Here is an 18,850-nt window from a genome sequence, read left to right on the forward strand (position 1 = left end):
CGTTTGCTTAAATGCGTAGACTTATTGGAGACTTATACGTATTTTTAAATGTCTCGTTCCGAGGTTTTGTGTATAAAACCACTAAACATTGTTACCAGCGACTCTTTTTTGTCCTTTAGCGAGTTGTATCTTCGCATTCGCATATAATGCATATTTTGCAGAACTCCTGCTTTTTATATGTACTCTCTGTTACGACTATAATTTCGGTGCAATTACTCACTATCTACGACCGGTAACAGCTGCTCCTGCGCAATACATATATTGCAACGAAGGGTAACGTCATTGAGGTTTTTCCCTGGTCATTGCATATGTACAATAATGTAAACAAGGTTCTTAAATGACAAAGATTCATCAAAATATTTGTCCTCAACTTAATCATTTCATGGCCTTCACGTTTTTCATATCAGCTGCATGCACTGTTTTGCTGGTTTAGAACTGATAGAGTTCTAAACCACCATAGATAGAGTTCTAAACTCTATCTATGATAGAGTTCTAACCCGTATGGGTTTCCTTTGTAGCAATTGCTGCAATTGCTGCATTTGGATGAATGTCTCATTTTCCCTTTAAACATGTTGAACGTGTTAAGAAAAGTTGCGACAACAGAAACACCGATCATGCTTTCATCAACGTCTGAAGCAGCCAAGGTTAGTTTTGTACCACACGACTTTTTGTGCTTGAAGATCTGACTACGACTTGTTTCACAACACTGCTGCCGTGTATGGAAAAGTAATTGACCGATAAGTACGTGCATTCAGCCTAAGTAGCGTATTCGGCGCCGTTCGTTGCAGATGTATGCGATGTTTGATGACTGATTTTTACTTAGGTACATAGGGGAGATAATCATGTGCACAATATTGCCAAGGAAAACCAGAACGCGATTACGAAGGCAGTATTTCGCTAGTTATTATATTAAGAATATTGTAAGCGACCGACTGTTGCCAGTAAATCCTAGCTCTAATTGCGGTATATTGCTCAACAATATTGGATTAGAATGGATACATTTTTCTGCGAATAATAATTGTGTGTTATGCGCGAATTTATGAAGCCAAAGTACAAAGTTGGAAGTTCGAGTAGTGGGAAAATATAGCTTAAATTATGGAGTCAGGCATTTTTTTGTAGACTGAGTGGGATGATGTGGATGTATTTGAGCCATAGTAGTTTATATACAAAGGTGAAAATTCGCGTCAGTTACCCTTTGCAGATGCGAGCTGTTGAAGTTTAAATATTTATTGTTCGTTAACAATACGGTTTCTCGCAACGCAGAATATGTAGTTGCGTTTAGCAATATTTATTTAAAGACAGCTAGAGCGAGTCCCGTTCCACACATCTCGTAGACACCAATAGATCTCTTTTAAGTTTCGCGTTTAGTTTCGGTTATTAAGATATTTAATGTTCGGATAAACAACGCTGTAAGCAAGTACTGCTTGTATTCTTTAGAACCCTTCTACACAGAAACAGCTGCCACACACATGTTGGTCTGTGATGCATGCTGTAACAATACCCGTACGGGTTTATTTACTTATGCAGAAGTCATGGAAAGACTGCAGTGCGTATCATCTCTACTGTGGATCGGTTGTGACAATAAAGTGCAAATACATGAAAAAGAGTTCGTCATACGAAGGGTGAGTAGTACGTTTTATACAAACATCTCTTTTCTTTGAACATTAAAGATGTCTAGTAGTATAGCCTTATTAATGCTTATGGCAGGAGTCGAAATTCGTACAAGTGTACAGCATCCCTCATTTTTAGCTATATCGCACGAGCGTCCATCATGCGTCATTTTAGCGCCTTTAAGTGGCGATAATCAGAGTGATCGGCAGAAGTACTCTCAAGTGCACTAATCAATCTCCTGTGCAAGAGTCGTCTAATGCGATGATCCGTTGAGGATGACGTACGGTCATGTTATAGTGTTTTCGCACGATATAACTAGAAATGCGGGAGGCTGTACAATGTATATCAATTACATAAGAACGCATAAAAAAGAAGCTAACAATATTTCGAAATTCAAGTAAAAAATGTCGCAGTTTCGCCCGAAAGGCGAAGCATCAATTGCGATAGCAAATTAGCAGAGAGCTATTCTCAGTAGGGATAGTAGTTTTATCGGCTGCATAAACTTGGACACATTCGCTTACTAACTGAATTGACAAGCGTGGTGTCAGAGCGCACAAGCAAACATGAATAGATCATACTGAATGACCGCAGACAACTACTGTAAAAACGCTGGCAGCAAGCACAACCGCCGCAGCGGGCGAAGGTTCGTGCGGTCTATCGCTTCAAGGGAAACTGAGCGGCGAATGCACAGCGCATACAAAGGTCAGAGCCATGTGGAGATAAGAGACGGTGCGGGCGACGGCCACAGCCGGGCAAAGTACGAGCGCAGTTGTTGGCAGAGTAGAAGCTGCGCCCCCCCCCACCTCCCTCCCGCGCTGCCTTCCCGCTTTCCTGCTTTCGCATGGGAGATTGAGTGGCAAGTTCCCCTTACGCCCGGTTGCAAGATACCCCTTTGGTGCCAGAGCACAGCGTCGCACCGCCGCTCTCCCTCCCATACCCCCGCGGCCTTTCGCGCGACTGTCGCGTTTGCTTTCCGCCGTGCGTTCGCTCTCCCACGGCGCGAAGCGACGATTTTATCGCCCTTGGACTTTATACGGAACCTCACGGCGACAGCGACGCCGACGGCAGTAATCCGGTTGAAGTGTCCATATAATTGCTATCACAATAAAATTATCCGGTGTGTAATGGCTCTAAGAAGCATGTTCCAATATTGAATATTTGGAAGACAAAAAAAAAAAAGCTGTTTGAACGCGTCAGACCATTCCAGCTAGGGTTCAGTACGCTCTAGACCAAATGATACGTCGAGAGTAACAGAGTTAATATCTTTGAAGTGAGTGTGCTGTGAACTACCCATAAAAAATTTCGGTCCGAATAACAGGAGAATGGTTGCTAAGTATTGCGTCACGGTTGCGTAAAATTTGGGACCTAGTGACTGTAACGAAAGCCTTGGGGCATTCGATAAACCTAGGTAAACTATACCAATTACGGAAATCAGGCAACGACAGAATTCGAACAATTGAATAATAGTACTGTAACTACAAAGATGATCATGGGGAAAATAAGCAAGATATTGTTATTACGAATAACAAGTGTATTGTAATGTGCCTGTGCATTATGTGCTCCAACAATTTTGCAAGAGCAGGATGTTGGAGAAACTGCCCTAATATAAAACCGATATTCTTGGTCACCTTATTGATGTAAAAGAATTAGCATTGCTGTTTACCATGGCGGAGGAACTCAGCGGCGAATGTTTTTAACTAAGCGATAATTACCGACTTCACCGATGAGAATAACGATTCACAAAAGATTAAAAACTATTTTGGACCATAAGTATTTTTATTGTCAAGGTGGAAGATCATTTTCATGAGCTGCACGTGCTGCGTTGAAAAGGAAAGGCGAAGACGACAACAATGACGACGAAGGCGCGAGCATGAACGTGCAATGGCACCCGAAAAAGGTGAAAAAGAAAAAAAAAGGAATCTCCGGAGAGCGAGTGTGGAATGCGGGAGGGGTGCCATTGTGATATAGGAAGCCGAGAGAAGACAGCCACGGCGGAAGAAGTAGCCCGTAGGCCCATGGGTTAGGGCTCCTGCCTATGTCTGGTGTTCCTGAGCCTACGGCTCAACGTCTGAAGCTGGTGTTCGTCTGCGGGCCGTCCAGCGGAGCACCAACCACAGTTTCTCTGCTCGCGGCTTTCCCTCCTGGCTTATGTTCCCGCCTTGTTTCCTGCCTTGTCGGGCCATATCGACTCGCCTCCCGATCCAGCTGGGGTACCTCAGCTGCAGCCCACTCGTCGTCTGCACCATTCCAGCCGTGACCTCGTCCCACGGCCCACACCGAACCATATGGTGATGTGTGTTTTAATCATTTGGTTCTGTAGTTTTACAAACTGTTTACATTCTCCATACTTAAAAGTGATCCATATTAACGTTTGTCAGCAGTAATATGTCATTGAATTGACATAAAGCATTGTTTCTCAGTGTGCGACAGAGAAGATACACTTCCTATTTGATTTCCTAAATTGGTCTAGATGACCAGGTTAAAGAATCGACTATGGAGAAAAATCTATACCTTGACGCATTAGCGTCCACGACAGCACGAAGCTATTCTTAGGCGGACAAGCACCTAATCCAGACGATGGACACCCGTACGTTAATGGACCTTGGGGAACGCTTAGGCTTGTCGGCGGCGGAACTGAGAGAGTGCGGAATGGACGGAGCCCGAAGGGTTAGACAACAGGTGCGAGAATCCCCTGAAACTGCACAAGCGATTCATTCATAAATGATAAATCCACGCAAGTTTCTCCTGCAGTTTGAGGAGGCCCGAGACGATTTGGACGCTTGCATCAAAAGATTTGAGTGCGTCGCCACCAGCCAAGGCTTGGATAAATCGCACTGAGCCATTGTACTGAGCATGTGCCTCAGGGGGGAAGCATTGAAGGTGTATGGGAGACTGTCACCGCAAGAGTGTTTAGAGTATGACAAACAGAAATAGCTTTGCTGCAATGTTTTCGCTTCACGGCAGAATGTTATCGCGAACGTTTTCGCACCTCCAAGCCTCAGAACGGAGAGACGGCTACGCAGCATGTAGCTAGGATTAGAGGATACCCGATAGGTGGCTAGAACTATCAGAGGCCTCTCAAACGTTCCAGGGCCTGGCCGAGTTGTTCACGATGAAACAGTTCCTAGCTAACTGCAATAAAAAGCTTGTTACGTTTCCCCGCGAGCGGGATTGCCGTACCTTGTGTGCTGCTGCAAAAGCAGCTACGAGACGCCCAGCAACACGAAACTTATATCACTTTAAAAAAGATTCATAAATGAATAACCCTCCCATTATGCAACTTGGCCGGGATTGTGGCGATACAACTTCGAGATGCGTTTTGTGTGGTAAGACTAGACATATATCCACCCATATCCAAGCCTATGCCTTGTAGGGAAGACAGACGCTAGTGGGTCCAGCTCTAGTGCGCCCAGACGGCTATAAAGGCACTACCGAAAAGGTATCGCAATTTTGCATGCCGAGTGTTCGTGAGCACTTCGAGAATTGGAAGCGAGCCGTACCACAGCAAGAAATGGACGATTTCAGCTTCGAGTCCAAGCATGTGCGTGTGTGCGCGAAGCATTTTGATCCATCATCCATCTCCGTACGGACGATTTCACGATAAACGGTGACGGCGTATTGTTGCCGAGGGGCAAGCCGTGCCTCAGGCCTCCTGCCATTCCTTCTGTTTTGCGACGGCGCGCGCGCGCGCGTGTGTGTGTGTGTGTGTGTGTGTGTGTGTGTGTGTGTGTGTGTGTGTGTGATTATCAGTAGCCTGTTCCGTTTACACGATTTGTATCATTTGTAGATTACCACTAAAATCGGTCCCTATTAGTACCTCCATGAGAACATATATAGGCACATATAAAAACTTTGTTCTGGTTTAAACAATAAAATATTTATGCCCTGTAACCATGATTGCACTGTCTGTGTGTTGGTATTTATGACGGCAAATTATTCGCATAGCCACTTAGTTTCAGTTATTGCCTATGTATTTCGCATGCTAATAGCAACAGCTATTGACAATTATAACATTTGCTTATTAAGGTTGCTACCTCAGCGCTGCGCGGCTTACAAAAGGGCCATACCACAGAAGTAATTTTGTTTCCTGAAACAAAGTAAGCTTCCAGTCGTGATAAACGGGACGTTAGAAACTTAGTGCAACAGGAAAAAACAAGATGTCAGTTCTCTGTGTCAATACAACTTTCAGATCGTTTTTGAGCTCTACACAACAGCAGTGATGAGTGAAAGCGAAAATTAAATGTTATTTGTCATAAGAATTTTCGCGAGTTACAAAGGCTACATTTGGTTCAAAGAAAGCTCGCGAATCAAATACTATTATGCGTCGCAGTTCGCCGAGGAGGTATGGCCCTGAGTGCAACGGACCGTCAATCCTCGTCACTCTGCGTGTGCGAGTTGATGAATAAGCGCAGTGCTGAGTCAGTCGGGCATAATAATCCATTTGGGTTTTCATAGGGTATATTCACAACGAAAGTCGCGTTTGAAGTCGCACATTTGGAATAATACGCACGAAAACTACCAAAGCTTGCGATACATGAAAATTACAATATTTCCCTTCAATAAGCGTTTCATTCATGGCTACGATCTGCCGATGTACCTGTTCCAAACTAATTCTGACGTCATAGAACATTTTGCTACGTGCGATTAGAATCTGTCACCATCGCCTGAACGGCTCTAGTGCAATCGGAATTCAGTAACAGCACACGACCTTGAGCTCAGGTTGTCGTTTACTGGCAACGCCACGCCGCTAATGTCTTATTCTTTGTACAGCACATAAAAGTCGCTTAAATGTTGTTAACCGAAGCCGGTTGGGCCAACTAACAACAGATTGCTCAGTAAGAATTTTATGCGCGTCGTCTGCTGACACACGGAGCCGCCAGCTGACTTTGAGATTGTTTACTTTTTGTACGGGCCTTGATTTCGGTTAGAAAACACTCTCAGATGTTCAAGTTTGGATACTGTAACTGCTAGGACAAAATAGAATGTAAATAAAATGGAAAAGAAGTGGGGCTTTCGGCCCTACGCGACCAGATCAGAAAAAATACCACCGCCGCCTGCGGCGGTCGCTCGGCTAGGTGGCCTTACTTTAGCCTTTCTTTTACTATGGCGCCCCTAGCGGCAGGCGCTGGCTCTATATCAAACTGAGGCGGGAGTTTCGTGACTAGAAAAAGCTATTAAGAGACTATGATGACACCGACGTTGAGGATTGGCTTACGATCAACGAGCGGGTAAGCTACCACAATAAATGGGACGAAGCAGCTAAGCTCATCAACGTGCTCTTCTACCTCGCGGGTGTGGCCAGCTTATGGTACAACAACCATGAAACAGATTTTCCGACGTGGTCAGACTTCAAGACGTCTTTTGTCAATGTATTTGGTCGCCCTGCTATTCGTGCTGCGCGCCGAACAGCATTTGCGGGAACGAGTTCCGCAAGTAGGTGAATCCTTCACAAGTTACATCGAAGACATCCGGTACTTATGCAGGAAAGTCAACGCGACCATGTCAGAGTCTGGTAAGATCAGGAATGTTATGAAAGGCATAGAAGACGATGCCTTCAACATGCTGCTTGCCAAAAATCCTCGCACGGAGGCCGAGATAATTACACTGTGCCAAAGTTACGACGAGCTACGCAGAGAGCGGTCATTGACCCGTCGCCCTACATCGCGCGACGAACACCTGGCTGGCTTGATGGCCATTTCTGATCAGTCATCGTTGATTGCGGAAATGAAGGCTTTCGTGCGCGAGTTAATTGCACGCCAGCTCTCTTTGATGGCCTTTGCACAACCGCCACCGGTACAAGAGCTACCGTCAAGTTTTGAGCCCCCGCTCCGCCGAGCCATCGCGCAAGATCTGAACGAGATTTTGCCCGAGTGCCATCAACATGTTCCTGCGGCCGCACCTCTACGCTACGCTGAAGTCGTCGCCAGGCCCCAACAGATCCGGCTGCACCACTCAGCTACGCGAAAGTTGTCGCAAGGCCCCACCCCTTTCCTCAAGGTGGGCCTCTCACTTACGCCGACGTCTTGACTATGTCCGAACCTCAGCCCGCCATGCAACCGTATCACCAGCCGTCCCGCACAACGCGTCCTCCTACGTGGACGGGGCCCACCACAGCGAATCGGTGATGTACATCTGACAACCGGTCTGTCTGTTTTGCGTGCGGCTACGCGGGTCACGTCGCACGCCACTGTAATCGCGTGCAGTCACCTAGCGCTACAATATATGCGCCAAGTCGTATGGTCGGTTCTCCCCGCCCATGTTACGATGACCCTTCGGTATCGTCACCGACGTTCCGCCCAACGCCCAATACCCGCCGCTGTTGTGTCCCGAATCGGCCGGGCGCATTCTTTGATTGTTTCCCACCGAGTCAGGCCCCTTCATCAGCGTCGCCCAGACGGCGACAGTGCCCGACACCCACGAGACGGGCAAACAAGCGCCCCAACTCGGCAGTGCTCATCTTTTGGGTGCTTCCCCCGATGCCAACCCCTTCATCAGCGGCCGCCTACCTGGCGACGCGGCCCGACACCGGCAGTGACGTTCGGACAAAGAAGCTCACTTAGAAGCGACCGACCACAACCGCCACCCTTCGTTAGAAGCGGGGATTAGCGTGAAGGCCATTCTCCCGACCCTGGCAAGATGACCGTCGGAGTGTAAGAAACTAAGTCACCGACTTTCGTGGAAGGAGTGTGAACCCCCTCTTTCCGGATTGCCTCGTTCTTGCTTCGAAGGTGCAACAGTAGAGGCGGAGTTCAGTGAACAATACGACCCCTCTGATTGGCCGCATCAAGGTCATCTGATTCCCTAGTGGGGTCAACTACGGAAGACGAATATTTTATAAGGAGACACCTTGAGTGCAGTGGTGTCCTGACGTGTTCTGATATGTGCTCAGACATATAGTAAGCTGAGACTTTCAATGTACTCCCCCATGGAGTGGGCTTCCATATTTGGAGCCACTGTAAATATGTAGAATAAACCCTTTTTTCTCTCGCTTTACTCCCGGACGCTTTACTCCCGGACGGTGATCCTTTGGCTGAAGGATCACCGGCCAAAACGCTACCCGAGTTCCAACAAACTGTATGGCAGCGGTGAGATCGACCCTTCAGCTAGCGCCAGTCGCCGGCATCTCATTCGCGATCAACTGAATCGCCTTGGTACGGTGGCTAGATTGGTAGGTGTGCCGTCCGCCGGGCACGAAAAGTAGTTCAGCGCTTCTCGGCATCATGACGACAAAATTGGAGCTGCGGTCGGGGGTCTGTCGCAGGCGGCGCGTGTCCTCTGCTGCTGCGGCCACGTTACATTGCAACTGCAGCATATTTACCATCGTATTTAAACTGAAAACCACATTCACAGTGGCATCATAGACAGTTACAAATTTCTAAACGCAGCAGAGCTCTGTCACTTGCGCAGGTAATGTACTTGCCTTTTCGGTCACCTGTTTGTTTCCACATTTCGGATTCAAGAAATATCAGAACTGTTAACGCTGTTTAGTTCGGTAAACACGTTAAACTTGAGTCCACGAGAAGCAAAAATTTTGGATGGACGAAATAGCCCTTCATCAGTTCTGAAGCGAGAAAGGCAAACTTTGCTTTGCAGAATAGATGTGGTATGTAGGGGCTGTACGCGAACGTGCAGGGCGTATTCTTATACCACGGAATGCGCAAGAGAAATGCTTTGCCTTGAAGGGATGTAAAACACAATGGAATAAATATTGATATTCGTACAACTAAAATCCTTTGATTCGATTTCCTTGACTGCAGTCAAGGAAATTGAACCAAAGGATTTTAGTATTGGGGCTATTATAAATTTATAAAATATATTATAAACTTGTTCGTGATAAAGAAAAAAATTCTTACGTCGCGCGATTATGTACGATGAAAGCAGTAGCTTGTAGCATGAAAAATCATAGTTTGGACTCGTGAAGATCGTATGTATGTATACTTGAATACAATAATAGTTTAGGTAATTCTTCGGTCACACACGCAAACCATGCAGCAACACCAAGCTTTTATTGCAACTATATAGCTTTAAATGAAACACTTCACTGCATCACAGCGCTCAAAATGCACATAGAGTAGCCGAAGCGTAAGGTGCTTTTTATTTTCTGGAGTACACTCAGGAGCCAAGTTTTCATCGTCACAAGGAAGTGCACGCGAGCAATGTATTAGCTTGATGATGGTGTTCGTAATTTTGATTTTATGCTGCTCACAACCGATGACTCCTGAACGCTTGAGCTGGCGAAAGGGGAAAAAAATACCAGCGGCAGGGCATATCTGCCTGTCGTTGCGTTGTAAACCGCGGCCTCTGCACTTGAAGCTCAATTTTTTTGCACACACAAACATTTCGTCGGCCGTCTTTGAGCAGGTTCATTTCTTCACTTGTCTCCAAATACTCATTCTTCACCTGTAGAACACACGAAATTTCCATTCGCATCCTATTTGCTTGGAGCGTGTGTAAGTTTGGCCAATGTCTCCAGAGGAGGCATTGGTTTGGCTCGCTGTCTCTTCCGCATTATTTCAACGGCCGACATGCCGTTGGAGCCTCGCTTGTTCTTTTAGATGCGGAGCATCTTATAGCGGCGGCCTGTCCCGCGGCGTCGTTGGCGTCGGCGTCCGTCCGCACCTCTCCTCATTCTCTGCACGCCAGCTGTGCGATAACGCCTTTCTCCCCTCTCCACGCCATCTGTCCGATGGGCGCTTCTCGCTCCGCGGCTTTCCCGCTGGGGCGTCTGCGTCAGCAGGCGTTTGGTGTGTTGCGACACCACGGACCCGAGCACATGGGGGTTGGCCCCTCCCGCGTGTAGACGTATGCGGCTTAGCCGTGTCCGGGGAATAGAGGATCCTGGGGGTTGAGCCGATGCCGGGTGTTCGGACCTTCATGGCCCCTCGGCGGAGGCAACACGCCTCTTTGGCCTCTGCTTCACGTAGACGGCACCCCCGGACTGGCCCACCCGGGGGAAATCGGTGGTCGCCTTTTCCTGTCCCCTTCTCCAATCTTTCTCTGCTCTATTTTTCTGTCTTCACTGTCCTGTCATCTCTTCTCTTCTGTTACTTCCTCAATTTCCATAGGCGGCTTGGGTTAACCTTGTGTAGGTGCCCTCCTTTGGGTTTATATATAAGGTTATAGCGGCAATGTACGGCTGGCGCCTGCAGCCTTACACGTTAAGTGCTGCAGCGTCCCCTTGTTGGACTCCGTGGTGGGTGGCTGCCATTGCTGCCGAAATACACCAAACTGCTATGGGAACACCCGCTTTTCCCCGACTTCTTGATCGTCTCCCTCAGAAGAGGGGACGCACCGATGAGATTCTGAACTTGTTCACCAGACCAAAAGACATTTTCCCCCGATTCCAAGTAGTACATAGTGAAAAAACCGAAAAACTGGCAAGAACCATATCCCCATTTGTAGTTGCAAAAAGCTTGACCAACACGCTAGGTCCTGGCTACAAAGTCACCAAAATGCCAAGCGGGGATCTTCTGCTTGAGCTACGGGATAAGGAGCAATACAACAGACTCGGCAAGCTTGTTACTTTTGGTGATGTTTCAGTTTCCGTTTCACCGCATCGATCAATGAACACAGTACGGGGGGTAGTATCTGAAGCAGACCTCATCGACCTATCTGAAACCGAACTGTTGGAAGGATGGAAGGAGAAAAATGTCACGAATGTGCAGCGCATTGTTATGAGACGGGACAATAAAGAAATTCGCACGAAACACCTGATACTTACCTTTGAATTGAGCGTTTTGCCACAAAGCATTGAAACAGGGTACACAAAGACATCCGTAAGATCATACATCCCAAATCCTAGGCGATGCTACCAATGCCAAAGATTTGGCCATGGCTCGCAGAGCTGCCGTGGTCGACTCACCTGTGCTAAGTGTGGAATACAAGGTCATGCCTCAGACAATTGTGAGGCCACACCTCACTGCGTTAATTGCGATGGTGACCATCCAGCATACTCCCGCTCCTGTCCAAGCTGGAAAAAAGAAAAAGAAATCCTAACACTGAAAGTCCGTGAAAACATATCGTTCAGGGAAGCACGCAAAAGGTGCTCACCATTCCACATTACCACATATGCTGATGCGGCGCGTCAAGGGGCAGCGTCGCAGCGGCTACTGCCACCTGCCCAGCCCGCGCGCAGCGAGCTGTCGCTTGTGGCTCCTGCCCCCAGGGTGGAAGGAACTAAATCTACTCCACCCAACCAGCGAACAGGCCCGGTTACCCTAGGGTTGCCGGCACCACAACAGTCCTCGGTGGCAGCCTGCGCTTCGCGTAGCGAACCCGCAGGCCCGCCAGCAGCTCCCACGGTGGGTGCAGTCAAGGCTGCCTCACCCTCACTGGCCCCTGCTGGTTCTGGCAACAGCCGGCGCAGCTCAGGCCCAAAGGCAGCCCCATCGACATCCGGGCTGGTGGGCGCAAATGTCTCGTCCTTCGCGGCGAGACTTTCGCGTGAAACTTCTCGCTCGCAAGAGCGCGTGTCCGGCGCCTCACAAGAGGAAATGGACACCACACCCACCCCGACGGCGCACCAAGCGCCTAAGGAGCGGCGAGGTTCCCTCGACCGCTTCAGAAAAGACAAATCCCGCGTTACAGGGCCTGGAAAGGGCTCTGTAATCTAATGCAACACTTCCTTTTTGTTTTTAGTACACACAGCACCAATTTACTTTCAGTATGGCCACACAAATTATACAATGGAACATCAGAGGCCTTCTTAGGAACCTCGATGATGTGCAAGAACTTCTCCACAAACACAATCCAAAAGTGCTGTGTGTACAGAAAACTCATTTAAAAGCGGCACATACAAACTTTCTTCGACAGTATGTTACGTTTCGTAAAGATCGCGATGATGGTCTCGCATCATCAGGCGGTGTTGCCATTATGATTCACGAAAGCATAGCATGTCAACGCTTGTAGCTGCAAACGCCCCTTGAAACAGTGGCAGTTCGACTGGTTCTCCTTAACAAACTCATCACCATTTGCTCGGTATTCATACCCCCACATTACCGCTTACACAAACACGAATTTCGGTCCTTGATAGACGAATTGCCACAGCCCTATCTTGTTCTTGGCGATCTCAATGCACACAACAGTCTGTGGGGCGACGCTCGCATCGATGCGCGAGGCCGTCTAATTCAAGATTTTCTTTTCTCATCCGGTGCTTGTCTGCTTAACAAAAAAGAACCTACATATTATTGTCTTGCAAGCAAAACATTTTCCTCTATAGATCTCAGCATAGCTTCTCCATCCATATTCCCTGAACTTGAATGGGAAGTTATAAAAAACCCTTACGGGAGCGACCATTTCCCAATACTGCTGAGAGCACCAAGACAATACGAATCTCCACCACATGCTCCCCGGTGGAAGGTCAATGCAGCGGACTGGGATAAATTCCAAACACTTACCAGTAAGCTCTCGTGGGCAGACATTTCATCGCTCGGAATTGACGGTGCCATCGAGTATTTGACTAATTTCATAATTGATTCAGCTTCTAAGTGTATTCCCCAAACAAGTGGACTTTCTAGCAAACGCCGTGTTCCGTGGTGGAATGAACAATGCCGGAACGCACGTAGGCAGCAGAACAAAGCATGGAGGCAGCTTTGCGATTATCCTACTGCTGAAAACCTTGTCAGTTTCAAGAAAATCAAGTCCCAAGGTAGGAGAACACGCAGACAAGCCAGGAGAGACAGCTGGCAAACATGTTTATCAAGTATCAACTCGTACACGGATGAGGCCAAGGTATGGAACAGGGTGAATAGAGTAAGAGGACGACAAACACATCCGCCTCCCCTGGTACACACGCAGGGAGACAGCCTGGATGACCAAGCGAACCATCTGGGTGCACATTTTGAACATGTGTCCAGTTCATCACACTATTCTCCAGCGTTTAAAAGATACAAATCAGCAATAGAAAAACAAAAACTGGACCGAAAGAGCACCGAAAACGAGCCATATAACCTACCTTTCTCCCTAGCAGAGCTGCATGCATCACTCACATGTTGCAACCAATCTGCCCCAGGCCCTGACCGTATACTATATGACATGTTGAAAAACCTACGCTCTGAAACTAAGAAAACCCTTCTATGTCTCTATAACTCTATATGGACCTCCGGTGAGATCCCCTCTGCCTGGAAAGAGGCCATAGTGATCCCTATCCTGAAGCAGGGCAAGGATCCATCGTCCGTATCGAGTTACCGGCCCATAGCTCTAACAAGCTGCCTCTGCAAAGCTTTCGAGAAAATGATAAATCGTCGTCTGATACATTTCCTAGAATCGAACAAGCTGCTTGACGCATACCAGTGCGGTTTTCGCGAGGGTCGATCCACCATTGACAATTTGATACGTATTGAGGCACAGATACGTGAAGCTTTTGTTCACAAACAATTCATTTCATCTGTATTCCTAGACATGGAAAAGGCCTACGACAGCACATGGCGGTTTGGAATACTGAAAGACCTCTCCCACTTTGGTGTACGTGGTAATATGTTAAATGTCATTGAAAGTTACCTGCTGAATCGCACATTCCGTGTTCGAGTTGGCAATGCGTTATCACGACCTTTTGTGCAGGAAACTGGAGTGCCACAGGGTGGGGTGCTCAGTTGCACTCTCTTCATTATAAAAATGAATTCCTTGCGTCTATACATCCCACGCAACATGTTTTATTCAACGTATGTCGATGATGTACAGATTGGATTTAAATCATGCAACCTTGCAATCTGTGAGCGGCAGGTTCAGCTTGGTCTGAACAGGGTGGCTAAATGGGCAGAAGAGAATGGGTTCTCCCTAAATCCACAAAAGAGCACCTGCGTCCTTTTTTCTCGAAAGAGAGGACTGTACCCTGACCCCGACATTGACCTGCAAGGACAGAGTCTACCTGTAAAAACGGAACACAGATTCTTAGGCATAATTCTTGACACAAAGCTAACATTCATACCACACCTAAAACATCTAAAAAACAAATGCATGAAAACAATGAATATTTTAAAAGTGTTGTCACGCACTACATGGAGTAGTGACAAAAAGTGTCTGTTAAACTTGTATAAAAGCCTCATACGAACACGCCTAGACTACGGGGCCATAATTTATCAGTCAGCCACCCCAACCACGTTGAAGATGCTGGACCCCGTCCACCATCTAGGTATTCGCTTGTCTACAGGTGCCTTTAGGACAAGCCCTGTAGAAAGCCTTTACGTGGAATCCAATGAGTGGTCACTCCACTTGCAGAGGACCTACACAGATTTCATGTATTTCCTTAGAGTGAATGCAAACAGTGAACATCCCTCATATTCCACCGTAAATATGATTTGTCCAGCTCCCACCTCTTTCATAACCGACCTGCAGTAAGAGAACCCTTCTCGTTGCGTGTGAGAAGTCTGGCTGAGGAAATGGATGTCCCACTCTTTGAACATCGTCTAATGACACCCACTATACAGGTCTCACCGTGGCAGTGGCAGACTGTAGACTGTGATTTGTCTTTTTTACATGTTACGAAGCACGCCCCGGTTACACACATTCGAATGCACTTCCTTGAACTGCAGCATAAATACTCCTGTCCGGAATTCTACACCGATGCATCAAAGTCTCATGCTGGCGTCTCTTATGCAGCGGTTGGCCCATCATTTTCAGATGCCGACGCCCTGCACCCCCAAACGAGCATTTTCACAGCAGAGGCTTATGCAATACTGTCGGCTCTTAAACATATCAAAGAATCGAAAATACCAAAAACAATTATCTACACAGACTCGCTGAGCGTAGTAAAAGCTTTAAAATCTCTTAAAAGGCACAAAAATCCAGTAATAGTATCGCTTTATTCATTATATGTAATATTTATGCGTCTGGGCAACATGTTGTGGTGTGCTGGGTGCAAGGACACCGAGACATCGAGGGAAATGTACTGGCAGACCAGATTGCCACATCCATCGACGCAAAATCTGGAAACACATCCATGCCCGTCCCTGTTCCCGATATGAAGCCATATCTACGTAAGAGACTTCGAGCCCACTGGCAACGTTTGTGGGACGCCCAGAGTCTAAACAACCTTCATTTAATTAAGCCCCGTTTAGGGAACTGGCTATCGACCACGAAATCTAGAAGAAATGATGTCCTATTCTGTAGGCTCAGAATAGGACACACTTACGGCACACATAATTACCTGTTGTCTGGAGGCGAACCCCCGACCTGTACTAGATGTGGGGAAGCACTCACTGTACTTCACATCCTAGTACAGTGTCCAATAATAGAACCTGAAAGAAAAAATCACTTTGTTCAAGCCTATAAAGAGAATATACCCCTTTGTGATGTGTGGTGCGCGACGGATATATTTGTGGTGTGCGACAAGATGCGGTACATTCAAAACAAGAAGCAGACGACAAGGAGAGCACGCGCCGCTCTACTGCGCCGCGCCGAAAACGACGACGCCGAAGACCTTCCGGCGCGTGAACACGCGGCACAAGAAATCAAAAGAAAAAAAAAGCCAATCCAATCACAAAAGAACACGGAGCCTCGAGCAGCCAATGAGAAATCGACGAGTCGACCAGAGCAGCAGAAAAAGGAGCCGCGTTGGCAGTAGGGGGAGGAGTTCCAGAAGCGGCACCAGGACAAGGTCGGCCACCGGATCGGGAGTTGAAGACGGCCGTCGGGTTCCAACCCGAGCCACCAGGACTTCACCCGGCCGGGGCCTCCTGCCAACCCGTTCCTGGGCGCCGCCACTCCATCCGTTCGAGAACTGCTGCCCGAGGCCGGCAAGCGTCTGCGCCCGTGGGCAGAACGAGAGCTGTCGGGCTACGGGCCCGAGCTCTACGACCAGCTGCCCGATCAGAACGCCGCCGCCGTCAACCCCTGCTGCCAAGCCGCCTGCCTTCCCGGGCATCGCCACCCTGCCCGATAGTCAACGGCTACTGCCCGAGGCCGGTGGGCGTCTGCGTCCGTGGGCAGAACCTGAGCTGTCGGGCTACGAGCCCGAGTGCCACGATCAGCTGCCCGACCAGAACGCCACCACCGTCGGCTCGTGCTGCCGAGCCGCCTGTCTTCTCCCACCGAGCCAGAGCTGCCACGCTCTGGCAGCCTGTACGACGCTCCGACACAACGTCTTTTGGTGAGACGAACAACGCTTCTCTCGTCGTCTCGTCGTCTCCGCTTCGCCGCGTCGAGACTGTAGTGCATACGCACACCCGCAGCCTGCCCGAACTTGCCTCATATCATTAGCGTTCCAGCTACGTGTTTTCATGTTATCTTTGTGTGTTCTGTTTATGGTTTTCTTTTCCTTTTAGTTTTATTAAAAGTTTGTATTTTTCACAACAAACGGCTTTGTCCTCGATTGGGTTCTGGGAGGCTCCGCCTCAGAGAACCGCCAAAAAAATATAAAACAAAAAAGAACCTGCTCATCACACCCTTCATCCAGCGATGTTTTTACATAACGACCCGATATTTCAGAACGATTCAGTTTTAGCCTTTTTAAACGACATCGACATTTTGCAACTTCTTCGCCCCAGAGATTCGTAGCGGCATCCTCTTTCAGAGGACGCTGCTGCGACCGCATACTTGAAATACACTCTCCTCCAGGCCCTTGCTCCTAAGGGTCTCTGTGAGGCAGTAGTGCCTTGTATCGCTTACAACTTTTTATACTACATTCATTGTGCCCCTATCACGTCATTGTCATGATTTTATTAATTTTGTCTGTTTTACGCACCTTTAGTGCGCAGGATTTTAGGCCCCTTTACAGCCACCCTACACCTACCCACTGTCATTGATCATACCATTGCTCACTCAGTGCACCACGTCTTGGCGCTCTTTGGCCATAGCTGGACCCTTGCGCCACAAAACAACATATATCATTATATCATACCTCCGCGTCTTCATCCGCCACCTGTGCGATAGCGCGCTCATGCGCGCCTCTCTCTCTCCTCCTCCTCTTTGCGCCAGCTGCTTATATAAACCCAGTGCATGCGCCACTGCCTCAGTTGCTGCTTCGGTTTAGTCACGCTGCACCGTCCGATACGCTGAATGGACGCCAACGAATCTGTCAACGAACTGTCTGGCACATCTTCAAACAGCAGCAGTCAGTTCATTAACAGAACCGCGAGCACCTCTGAAGAGAAGGCTGCGCAGAGATGGGCTCGCGACGCACAACGTAAACGTCGGCGACGCGCAGCGGATGCATCGAACGTCAGCGAACGTCGAGCAGCAGAACCTGAGGTGCGGGACCGTGAAGTTCAACGTAAACGTGCGAAGCGAGCGGCGGAACCCGACCTTCGAGAACGTGAAGCCGCGTTGGTTCGTGAACGTCGAGCAGCGGATCCTGAGCTTCGGCAACGTGAATCAGCGTCGGCTCGAGAACGTCGAGCAGCAGAACCTGAGGTTCGGGACCGTGAAGTTCAACGTAAACGTACAAAGCGAGCGGCGGAACCCGACCTTCGAGAACGTGAAGCCGCGTTGGTTCGAGAACGTCGAGCAGCGGATCCTGAGCTTCGGCAACGTGAAGCAGCGTCGGTTCGACAACGTCGAGCAGCAGAACCTGAGGTTCGGGACCGTGAAGTTCAACGTAAACGTACGAAGCGAGCGGCGGAACCCGAAGTTCGTGAACGGGAAGCCGCGTGTAAACGTCAACAACGAGAGGCTGCTCCCGATTCTGCACGCGACCGCGAGCGCGCCGAACGTAATTAACGCCGTTATAACGGCCGCGATGCTCCGCATCAGCCCGTGGTTCCCCTCGGGAAGATGGTGTAATTTTTTTCTAGAAATTTTCTTCAATATGTAAGGTGCAGCGTCGGGTAGCACCGAAGGAACAGCGTCACTCTAACCGCACATACGCCATCGGACTCTGCACAATCTTCCTGCCGGTCATACGCTCGATGACATGCTCCTTGAAGTGCATGGTGCTGGCAGATGACTAATGCAGTTGAAACATTTTTTTCAGCACGGCGAAGGGCAAGCTGACGTCTCTCGTTAAGTTCTGGGTCTCAGCGCATCGAAACCAATGATTCTTTAGCGCGTGGTTTGCATGTTTGTAGCCGAACTTACAATTCGGCGCAATGCAAGTGGTGCTCTTCCGGCTTGTTTTCTTCTGTGCAGGAACACTTTCACTCTGTCCCGGAGTCTCACGAGCTTGGTATTCACGAATATCACCCGCAGTCTTCACTTCGCTCTTTAAACGTCGAAGGAAATTACAAGAACTCGGAGAACTATCGTGACTGCGAGCGCAGCGCTCCTTGCCCTGAGCATGTTAACAGACGATATAAATGACCGATTT

Source organism: Dermacentor silvarum, chromosome 10 (genome assembly GCF_013339745.2).
Source record: "Dermacentor silvarum isolate Dsil-2018 chromosome 10, BIME_Dsil_1.4, whole genome shotgun sequence".
NCBI classification, from domain to species: domain Eukaryota; kingdom Metazoa; phylum Arthropoda; class Arachnida; order Ixodida; family Ixodidae; genus Dermacentor; species Dermacentor silvarum.